The 11,807-nt window shown below is 30.5% G+C and overlaps 1 long non-coding RNA gene across 1 annotated transcript; it reads right to left on the minus strand.

The window, feature by feature from the left end:
* Positions 1–3,098: 3,098 nt before the first annotated feature.
* On the minus strand, positions 3,099–4,086 carry LOC122302820. Its single transcript, XR_006240527.1, has 2 exons — positions 3,628–4,086; positions 3,099–3,521 (listed from the first exon to the last, which is right to left on the minus strand). It is a non-coding gene; the product is annotated as an uncharacterized LOC122302820 (long non-coding RNA).
* Positions 4,087–11,807: the final 7,721 nt, after the last annotated feature.

Here is an 11,807-nt window from a genome sequence, read left to right on the forward strand (position 1 = left end):
CTTAATTCGGCCCATTGTTACGTTAGACTTAGGCCGTATACCGCCCAAACATGTACAGGATCTTCGAACCAGCAACTTGAAGATCTCTAGCTTGAAAATGCTGGAAGGACTGAAGGCAGAATGATGGGTAATTCAAATCGAACCAAATGGTAAGGGAACAGGTAAGGGAACACAAACAAATGGCTGAGAAGATCACGTGGGTTTGGAAAATATTTTGAGAGGGAATTGAACAAAAATGAGATAAAAGTGTTTGGTTGTTGAACCAAACTCAACTTATTTCAAATTAATTATTGATAGGATCCACTATTTTTATAATTTTTCATAAAAAATTAAATTCCTCTCAACTTATTTTATACATCTCAACTTAAAAAAATTAAATTCATATCAATAAGACTTATAAAATATTATTATTCATTATTCAACTCAATTTACCTCAACGTCCAAACCTAATCTCTATAATCATTTTTCATGAATATTGGGTTTCAAATATTGGAACAAAAAAAGAGAAAACGCTAACCACGTCAGCACGCAACGAGTGCCACATAAAAGAGTAAGTACCGACAGCATCACTGTAAATTATATGTTGTTGCAAGCAATTGCATGGATGGATGCGTGTATTTCTCCATTCTGAAATTATGGCAATTAGGATAATAAAGGGGTTTGTCATGGTCACGAGATTGCTTGATAAGATATTTGAGATTGATTCCGTCAAAATTTAGTTTCAATTCAATTCATTTATTATATGAGTTGTGGTAAATGTAAAATTATGATCCATTATTATGTGATACAATTTATATAAAAGGCTTAAACTTAGCTAGCATATACAAGCTCGTATCAACTCAATTAATTTTATATTTATTGTTTTTGTTTTTTATAATAAAATTATATTAAGTACTTTTTTTTAGAAGAGAGACGATATCCTGATTTTATTAATATTTATCTTTTATGACAGATGAATACATTTTACAAGCAATATAAGAGTTTTGGGGGTTACGTAAATTTCAAAACCAAAACTCTTGTAAAATCATGCATCCTAAGCAAAAACTACTACTTACATTTACTATTTCTAAATATGTATTACAATAATAGAAATAAAGCAAATATTCACAAGTACTATTTTTCATCTAAAATCTGGTAAACCAGGTTTTTATCAATCACAAAGAGGCCATACAAATACCTGGTTTACCAGATTTTAGATTGAGTAATACATGAAACTACAAGTTAACTAATCCATATGCCACACAATTATCTTCTCTATATACTATATATGTTGCACATCAAAACTTATAATCTTGTTAAAGTATATCCTCCCAAAAATTAACATACCTGCAAGGGGGTGGGTCATTTCTTATTTTTTACCAATTAACCACAAATAATGCATCCGACTCAACAATAACATCATAAAAACCAAGCTTGTAATACAAAAAAAAAGACCAGTTTTAACTACGAAAATTCCTCCAAAATACATTTGTACCAATCCCCAATTGAATGGAGAGGCCATGTATAAACGCCCATGGTGATCTTGAATAATACCACCACAGCCAACAAGTTCGAGGTTGCCCTTTGAGGCCCCATAAATATTAAGTTTTATTCTACCAGTAGGGAGATTCAACTTGAATTAAATTGAACTTTTTCGATTTAGTCTTCAACAATAGAATTCTCAAGAAATCTAAAATGGAAACATCACCCAACCTTGTTATGCCCCTTGGTTGTTTAATCTTCATATTTTATTATTCCAACTACTTTACAATTTTCCAAATAATGCAATAAGCAGGATTGGCTAGTTGGGAAGGTGCTGCAGGTTGTGGAGCACTGGAGGTAATAAAGCTGAGTGGAGGATGATTCCTTTGTGTTTGTTTTGGTGTTTATGGCTTGAGAGAAACGGGAGGTGCTTCCAAGATATCCGCACATTTTTGTCAATTATATCTCAATGGCATCATTTTTAAAGACTTCATATCTCATAAAAATATCTTGTAATTTTATATTTTGTAATGTAATGCAATTTGTAGTGGATTGCATGCATTTTAGTTTTTCATTTTTATATATTTTATTATATTCTGGACAATGTTATGCTTTTTAACATTACCTCTTAGAAAAATTTTCACAAAATATAAACGTTAAAAAAAAAAAGGTATGATTTTCAACATTATTTAAAAAATTTCTATAATAAATATAGGTTTTTACATAAAGAGAATTATGCTTTTTAACAATGATTTTTCTTAAAAGATCTTTAATATAATATAGGTTTTTATTAAAAAGAAATTATACTTTTAAAGCCCAAATACAGCAGAAGAAGAAGAAAAAAAAAAAAAAAAGGCGGTTTCAATCCGAAATCCGGGTTTTACAAAACCCGGGTTCATCCGGGTTCTGGTCCGGATCTGACTCGGGTTAACCCGGTCCGGGTTTCGGCCCGGATTTCAAATCCGGGTTCCGGGTTGGGTATACCCGAATTTTTGGGTCGGAACCCGGATGAACAGCCCTAGATTATACCTTCATATTTGGTTGAGTTTCTTACCAGCCACAACTTCCAAATTATTAAATAGGGAACTAGTTGAGCAGTTATATGAATTTGATTTATGCCTAAAAAAACCGATCACCAAGTTAGCAATTTATGTCTCCATCCTAAAGTTAAAGGATCTAAGATGCCAAAAATATATGAGAAGTAATGCTATACAAATACAACAAGAAAACAATCATTAAAAACATGTAAATCAGACTTTACAACCTCACAACCACAACTACACTTAGAAGCCAAGCTTATGCCACATTTTGTAATATTAAAGTCCAAAGCTACCCCCATTATTCCACAATTTTCAAACAAAATATAAATTTTCAATAGAAGATTCTTGCTCCAAATATATTTAGAAGTAGAAAATCCAAAATGTTGGGTTCTAAAAACGCTCTATGTTGACTGAGTAGTGAATTTACCATCATTTGTATGCTGCCAATATCTATCATCATCACCGCTTCTTAGCCTTATTTGAAAATTAAGAACATGATGCATCAATATAGAATTTTGAAGAATTTCAAAATTATCTCTACGCCAATCAACTGCAGAACATAAATCATTTAATCTCATATTTGATATAATGACAAAGAAACCCAAGGATGCAAGGGACCCATTACCCATTAAATTATCATGCCAAAGACTGATATTGAGTACTTGAAATCATTATATATGTTTGTATATAAACTATATAAATATAACTCTATTAAATAAGTGCAAATAGAACATGAACAATATTTTTGTCCCTTTTTTTTACCTATTTTACCTTGCTTTTATCATGTAATTCCGTTCTTTTTATTCTGTTTTTGGTTTTCCAACTTCTTTTGCTTCAAAAAGTAATTCTTTCCTCTCCGTTGATTTGCCGATTGAGAGCACTGGAAAATACACTTTTCCCAAGTGGCTTTGGAACTAGATTTGGTCAACTTTGTAGGACGCTTCTACAAATGTAGTGTAGTGCTAGCCGCCTTTGATTTATTAGCACCCATGGCAGCTCCACCTAAATTCACCAACAACCCTAGAATAAAAAATAAAAACACCTAAATGCACAGCTTAAACAAAAATTCAGATTTCAAACACACTCAAGAGTACATGAAAAAGCTAAAGTTTCGGGATTATTTTACCCAAAGATAGCGATGACACCAAGGCCTTGCCTTGAACAACGAAACTAGTACATTTATCTGCATCGCATGCATCGATGGGTGGCTGTTGAAAGATGGGATAAACGAAGAAATAGAGAGGGAGAGAGAAGGGCGTCGGGGGCTAGATCTCATGGTAGAACTTGCTATGTGGGTGACGTTGTCTGTGGTGGTCCATAGTGGAATTGAAGGTTGAATCTACTTTAGATGGTGGTTGGCAGCTTAATGGGTCTCCCTAACGATGACTACACGACGACTGCAAGAGGATGAAGTACGAGAGTTCGAGAGAGAGCTGTTGTCCGGCGTGCTCCGCAGTTGCTGATGGAGGGACAAAGAGAGAGAAAAGAGTGGGGGTTTGCATTGAGAGAGAAAACCCGAGGAGGGAGAATAAGACAAGAATGAGAGAGAATGATTTGTGCCTATGAAATAAAAAAAGACTCAGAATAGAGATCACGACTGCCGATCAAATAGGGGCAAAAGCATAAATATGTGAATAAAACAAAGCCAACCATAAGGATAAAAAAGAAAAACGTGAACGATAGAAGGATAGAAATGAAAAGTAAAGATCACCAAAAAACTACTGTTCATTTATGGATAACCTCTTTTATAATAGTAGTAGATACTAGATCGTAGATATCATAGTTAAAATTCAATGTTCGTTGTAAGGGTGTGCATCCGGATCCGGATCCGGATTTCAAAATCCGGGCGGTTATCCGCCCGGATTGAATCTGGACTCAATCCCGGCGGATAACCGGTTACAATCTAGATTGTAATGGATTTTTTTTTTTTTTTTTCGCTTTTAATCCCGGATATCCGGGTTTTGGAAAAAAAAAATTCTAAAAAAATCTTTATAACTTTAAAAAGAAATTATATCACTTTTTTTTAAAAAAGAATATATATGATCTCATATTTAAATTGTCCAGATTTTTTAAAAAAAATAATCAAAACACTTTAAAAGAATTTTCTAAAAAAATTAATCGAAGAAAAAAATAAATAAAAATACAAACTAGATAATATTGTTGTCACATCACAATGCAAAATATAAATTTACAAAGAATAAAATAAATAATAATACATCACAGCAGCTAATTAAACTAATACAATATCATAACTCTTCACATCTTGAATCTTGAATTTGGGAGAAAATTTGATTTCTTTCACCTTGATCTGGTAAATGGATGGCCTGTAATCAACAAATTAAGAAGCAAAGAGAAACTAAAAAGGAAATAAGGAATATATTAATGGCAGATAAGAACCATTGTTTTGATCAAGATTATGCTAAAAGTATGAAGAAAATAAATCTTTTTTTTATAAGAACAAAATAAATCTTAAGAAAGTAATACCTCATTTCATTATCGGGACATGAAGCATTTCTCATCACAGAAAAGCAAGTTGAAAATTCCGTGACAGCCAATTAAGATCAGTTCCCATGCATGCCTAAATAAATATCATCAATTCTCGGATGATTAAAAATTTAAAAGGGAAGGTTTTTTTTTTTTTTGCAGTATGATCAACTCCAAATAAAAGCAGATAGTCTATCTTCTTAATTACCTCGTCCTGGTTTGTTTGTGGGAAAACACTACTGCCAGCACTAGCAAAGTTGATCCCATTGCTTGGATAATTCTTTATACTTCCATTCACAACGTCAGGATGTGCTTCGAGGTATGGTTCCAGGAAATCAATGCCTATATATTGGAAAAAAAAAGTTACAAGGATGGAAGACCAGTGAGAAGTCACTAATTTTCTTTTAAATTGTTAAATATATTACTTAATGATTTTCCAACAATGTTACAATATATCTAACAAAATTATATTTCTTCACTACATAGCTAAAGTGTAAAACAAAAAGAAATAAGCATCAAGTGTACCAAAAAGTTTAAATGATTACATAAGAGAGGCTAATACCTCCAATCCGGTTTTCAAGCCAATGCCCAGGACAGTAACTCCAAGTCCAATTAATAAAACATCCTTCCTCGTGTAACCAAATGGTGCATGCTCTAGAAACAAGAAGTTAGGAAAGAAGGTACTGAAATGCCTTCTATTTACTTTTTCTCTTCTTGGACTGACATATAAACACAGACAGATCCACCTTCCTTTTTCTCAGGCCACTATGCAATTGAACCAACACAGATATAGTTATAGTATGCTAAGGAAAGGAGCATAAGAGTAACTTGAGGATGACCAATCCAAATATCAATGGGGGCCACAAAAACTACAGTTTCAAATTACATAGTGGATGTTGGAACGTACAAAATTACAACAATCATAAGGTGTGGACATACACACAGCTGTGTGTATGTGTGTATTCTTGTAATGTGCTTCACATACGTTATTTTTCCCCTTTTTGACAAGTGTTTTACTTTTACATATGCCATGAACATTTATCTACATAGTAGTATGCCATCAAACTATGGTGTTTATCTTATATATACTGTATATCAGGGTCGAGTGTTTTACATTATTAAGCCAACTACAACCGGGACATGAACATTTTAGCTAAAGTCTCCTTTAATATTGGACGTATTAACCCACTGTCAAAACCTTTTTTTTTTCTTTTTTTCCATTCTATAATCGAACCATAAGTTTCACAAAATACTAAATCCAGAAAATCAAACACAAACCCAAACAGAAACAAAAATCAAATTACAAACCCAGAAAAAAAAAATCCAACTAAACCGAGATAGAGACATAGAAAGGGAGACCAAAAGCATTAAAAAGGGAAGAGATATAAAGCACAATATAAACATCAGCTTCACAAAATACTAAACCCAGAAAATCAAACATAAACCCAAACAGACCCAATAGAAACCCAGAAAAATGAATCCACCCAAACCGAGTGTGAGAGAGAGAGAGAGAGAGAGAGAGAGAGAGAGAGAGAGAGAGAGAGAGAGAGAGAGAGAGATTAACATACCTTAGGTTTTGAGATAGAGAGGAATCTCAATGGTTACTAATCGGCACGGCTAGGGTTGAGAGACGAGCGTGAGAGAAGGGTGTTCTGACTTCTGAGTGAGATCCATTCGAGTCTTCGACAATCGATAAAGGAAATAAAATGTAAGAGAACGGCGTCGTTTTCGGCAAAGAAAAGTAAATCACGGGTGTATAACCCGGTTACGGATTACCGGGTTATAAAACCGGATCCGTAACTGGATCTGTGTTTATAATAACCGCCCGGGTGTAATCCGGGCGGTAATCCGCCCAGATTCAACCGGATCCGGATTTCCAGACCGGACTGGATAAAAATCTAGTCCGGATGCACACTCCTAGTTCGTTGGCTAGTTAGCCCTTATATATATGTATATATCTATAGGTCACGATGTGCAAATTGTGCAATATATATAGTTGGGCATGCATGCAAATGCACAGATTGGCCGGTTTAAATAATGATGAACATATTAATATTTAGTACTTTAAACGTACAAATTATTGTATATTTACTTTGGCATGAAACTGAGCCACAATATGATTGAGTCAAAGGTAGCTTAAATAGTTAACACTTACTGTAGTTTAGATTTTTAAAATTGAAATGTTATATATTTATTCAATAAATAACTAATATACAACATATACATTTGACTCTAACTATTACGAGTAATAATAATAGGTGGTGTAGTGTAATTAAAAATTTTTATAAGGAATTAAATTATAATTTCATAATAATTTTAAAATATAATATGTAATGATTAATATTTTACTTTGAGAAGTGCGAAAATATAAAATCAATTAATGTTTTGTATTTTTATTATTTCTTATAGAGTCTGTGAGAAATGAAATAGATTAATAAATATTTTTAAATTTTGTTTTAATAAAACTGTTTGCAATTGGTCATTTGAACTGTGGTTAACAAAAAACTAATAAAACTGTTTGTAGTTAAAAAAAAAAAATTGGCATTGAAACAAAACCATTTTTCTTTTTTACATTGATAAAATTTTAGCTATATTTAACTAAGATACTTTAGATCATATATTTCTCTTACTGTTAATTTATTTTATATCAAATTGATATTTTTATTTTATACATTTATTTTTCTATTAGACTTAATAATTATTTTAGGTGAATGCTACATAGTATTTATATTTTTATAACAACATATGAAATTGTAAATATTTATTATAATATATTTTTAGTTTTCAATGCTTCCTAGTATATTAAAAAATAACTTAGATGTAATGCGGATCTATGTCTTTTAAAGATGTAATTTATTTTTTTCTATGTATTTTTAATTTCTATTATGTCTTTTGTTTTAGAAAAAAAAAAAAATCTTTTGGACTTTTGTCCATAGAGTATGTCATTTACTCCATCTTAGACAAAGTTGTGCTGTCTCTCAAACGGTAGTATGTAGAGGTTTACAGTATAGACTAAACCATATTTATCACAATTATGTACTGGGAAGTTATTAATATTGTAGTTGTCTTGTAATGTATATTTTAGGTCAAAGTTGTAATGTCTGTTATCAATTAATGCAATATGTTTTATAAAAAAAATAAAAAATATTTACTCCCATCCTAGGCTTGCATTTTGTTTGTTTTTACAAATCATTTCAACTCATCATTACAACTTTTCAAAATCATCATACAAAATAAAATAAATAATTCAACTTTTTCAAATTTTAAAACAAAAATAATATTAAAAAAATATTCTAACAATATTTTATTTAATTTTTTAACTTTAATCTCAACTCATCTCATATTATATATAAAAAAAACGAGACCAAATCCCGAGATTCTCTAATTCTCATCTACTGATACTTTGCCAATAATATTTTGTAAAAGCGTCATTTGTCCAAAAAAGCTCCTAACCGTCCAAACTTAAAATTACAACATAGTTTTGGAAGTAAATATATACCAATATTAAGAACTCACTTGGATATTTAGTAGGCCTGCAACTCGGCCAGTCCGAGGCACATTTTGGGAATACTTCATCCACACCTAACCATTTGTTGAAACTAACCCAAACTGAGCTGGTACATTCAGGTCAAGTTGAAACAAGCCATTTTGAGTGGCCAAACATCTTCCAAACGTTGCAGAGGAAGCCATCAACGCAAGTACCATCCAGCGAATTTGGGCGAAGAATGTTACGACCTCGTGGAGACTTACATCCATTTCCACATCTACTTTATTCTACACGTTCCATTACAACTAGACCTATAACAAAGAATACCCACCTCAATCTAACCCAAGAGAAAGATGGATATGGTGATGGGTTTGGTCACGGACGCCATTGTTGGGCACCTAAGCCAAGCTAGCGAGGTACGTAGTACTCCTCATCGCCAAATCCAATTGTAGATTTGTGATTGACTCATTGCTCTCTTGCATATACAATGCTATCCTCTCACACCTCGCCCTTCTAGCACTCTCTGTCTCTCTTGTTTTAGTATATACATCATCTACAACAAGAGCGAGAGCAAGAGCTAAAGAGCATATTATACATGGCAAATATGTTAAAATCTTTGAAACTCTTAGATTGTTGTTATCCAAACCAACATGTGTTAATCTGTCTGAGTAGCCCAACACCCAAGCATTCCCTCTATCTTTCCAATATTGATGACCAAAAGTTCCTTAGGTTCTCCATATATCACTACCTTTTTAAAAAATATGTGGGTTTGGATGGCTTGAAATATTCTCTTTCCAGAGTTCTTGTGGATTACTGTGCATTGGCTGGGAGGTTGAGGGCCAATGCTGAGGATGGTCAGAAGCTTAAGGTATATTCTAATGGAGAAGATGTTGTTTTTACTGAGGCTTTAATGGACATCAGTGCTAAAAAATTTCTCGAACTTTCCTACAGACCAAATAGTGCTAGAAAAGATGGGGGTAGGGAAGTAGTTTTAAGATTGAGTTCAAAATGATGACTCGACATTGATAGGGTCAAATGTTGTCAAAACTGATTGTAATATCAAACCGATTTTATCGGGTTTCATTAAATCGGGCCTTGTGAGTTGATCGGGTCTTCAGATTTCTTGCACAACCTTAGTATTTAAAATATTTTAAATTATTTGTGAATAATAGTAAAATAATTTATAAATTATAATAAAACAATTTGAGTTAATATATTTTAATTTTACTGAGTTATGAGAAATAAGAGAGAAAAAAGTTAAATAAAAATATTATAAAGTTAAAAAATTATTTTAAAATTTGAAAAAATTATATTTTTTTTGTATTTTGTTTGGGAGTTTAGAAAAATTATAATGATTATATAATTATTAGATGAAAAAATTGAATATTTGAAATTGAAAATCTTTATGTGTTTAAGTGATGCTAGAAAATAAAAATAATAACTTTTTTTTTTGAGGTAGAAGATAAACTTAATATCTAAAAATACTTGGGAAGACTTATGTAACTATATTTCCAAACTAAACCTAAATCTCACCCTTCTTTTTCTGATAAATAAATAAGAAATCTAGTTGTAAATATAAATACTAACTAATATGTATATTACTCTAATGTGATTAATAAAAAATTAGATTTTATTAAAAATAATATTAATTTAAATTTTAAATATAAAATAATTAATATTAATATACATATTAATACGTAACTTTATTTATAAATAACAAAATTCTAAATAAATCTCAGCCTGTTGAGGGCGGTGTTTTGTTCAACGGGATCGATTGCATTTGAAATTAAACTAAGGCCACTAAACCCTTATAATAATATTTAATATTCACTTGGGCACGCTTGTTCTTATATATGCGGCACATGCTTGTTCAGTATTATAATAATATTACACAATGAAGGCAAATGACCCTTTAATAAGGGCCAAATCGTGAACGACCTTTCGTGGAGCTGTAAAGGCAAAAAGCCGAGAGCGTAACCGAACAATACAAAGGCAAAAAGGCTTAAAAGGACCTATTTCCTGAGGACGGACTTCTTGTGTCTTCATCTCTTTAACGGAAGTTTAGTTCCTCAAGTATTCTCAATTTATTTTATTTAATTATTATAAATTTTTAAAATTTTAATACAAAATTAATAATCAATTTAATTTTTTAAAATTTTAAAATAATAATAATAATATTAAAAAATAATATTTTATTTAACTTTTAATTTTTATTTTAACTTAATTTAATATCTAAACGCAATCTAAACCTCAATGAACGTTCTCTTAAAAAATATCTTGGCTAAAGAAAATGACTCACCAGTACAAATTATCATCCTTTCTAAATTTTCTTTCCTTTTGCCTTTTCTTTCCACCCAAGCCGTGTTTAACACAATTGCATCAAATAATTGGTCTATATATGCCACTATGAAGACAATTGCATGCATGCTGGACTAATATATTTGATTAGTTTGCTTGAAATAGGCATTGTGAGAAGAGTTTTAATATATACAAGTACAGTCGCATATTAATTTGTGTATTAATATTGATTTATTTATATTTAAAGTTTAAATGAATACTGTTTTCAATAAAATTTATTTTTTGACCAATCATATTATATTATTACATAGATTCGTATATAATTATACTTATAATTATATTTTTCCTTGTCAAATATCTCAAAATATGGAGGAGTGCACTAATGCTAGCAGTGAATTGGCAGTTGAAGATCCCTACCTACTCCCATACGTGTCTTCTGCATCTTTTTTTTTTTTTTTTTTTTTTTTTTTTTGACATGATAAGTGTACAAAGTACAAATTAAAATGGGTAAAAAATATGTAAGATTGAGGACCAATTGAAATAATTATGGTAGGTCTGACAAGTGAGATGAGACATAAAATTCTCATTTTATTTTATAATTATAGTTTTTTTAAATTTTTATATAAAATATAATAAATAATTTAACTTTTTTAAATTTTAATTTAATTTTTTCAAATTTCAAAATAATAATAATATCAAAAAAATATTTTAAACTTTCATAAAAAATAAAAAATTCTCATCTAAATAGTTGAATGAGAAATTTAATTTAATTTAATTTTTTTCCATATATTTTTAGTTTTATTGAATGGGAAATTGAATTTAGGAACGAATAGATCTTATATTTAGTTATTTTCTTTTTAGTTAATGCACGTGAAATGATTTGTTTCTTTTCTTTTAAATATGTTTTAGACATTCTTAATCATTAAAAATAAAATAAAAATTCAATTAGTCATTTTCTTAATTATTAATAAATAAATAAAATTAAAAAAAATTAAAATATATGAATAAATACATATAATAAACGCATTTAGGAGTGA

The sequence above is a fragment of the Carya illinoinensis genome, chromosome 1, assembly GCF_018687715.1.
Source record: "Carya illinoinensis cultivar Pawnee chromosome 1, C.illinoinensisPawnee_v1, whole genome shotgun sequence".
In the NCBI taxonomy this organism is placed as follows: Eukaryota; Viridiplantae; Streptophyta; class Magnoliopsida; order Fagales; family Juglandaceae; genus Carya; species Carya illinoinensis.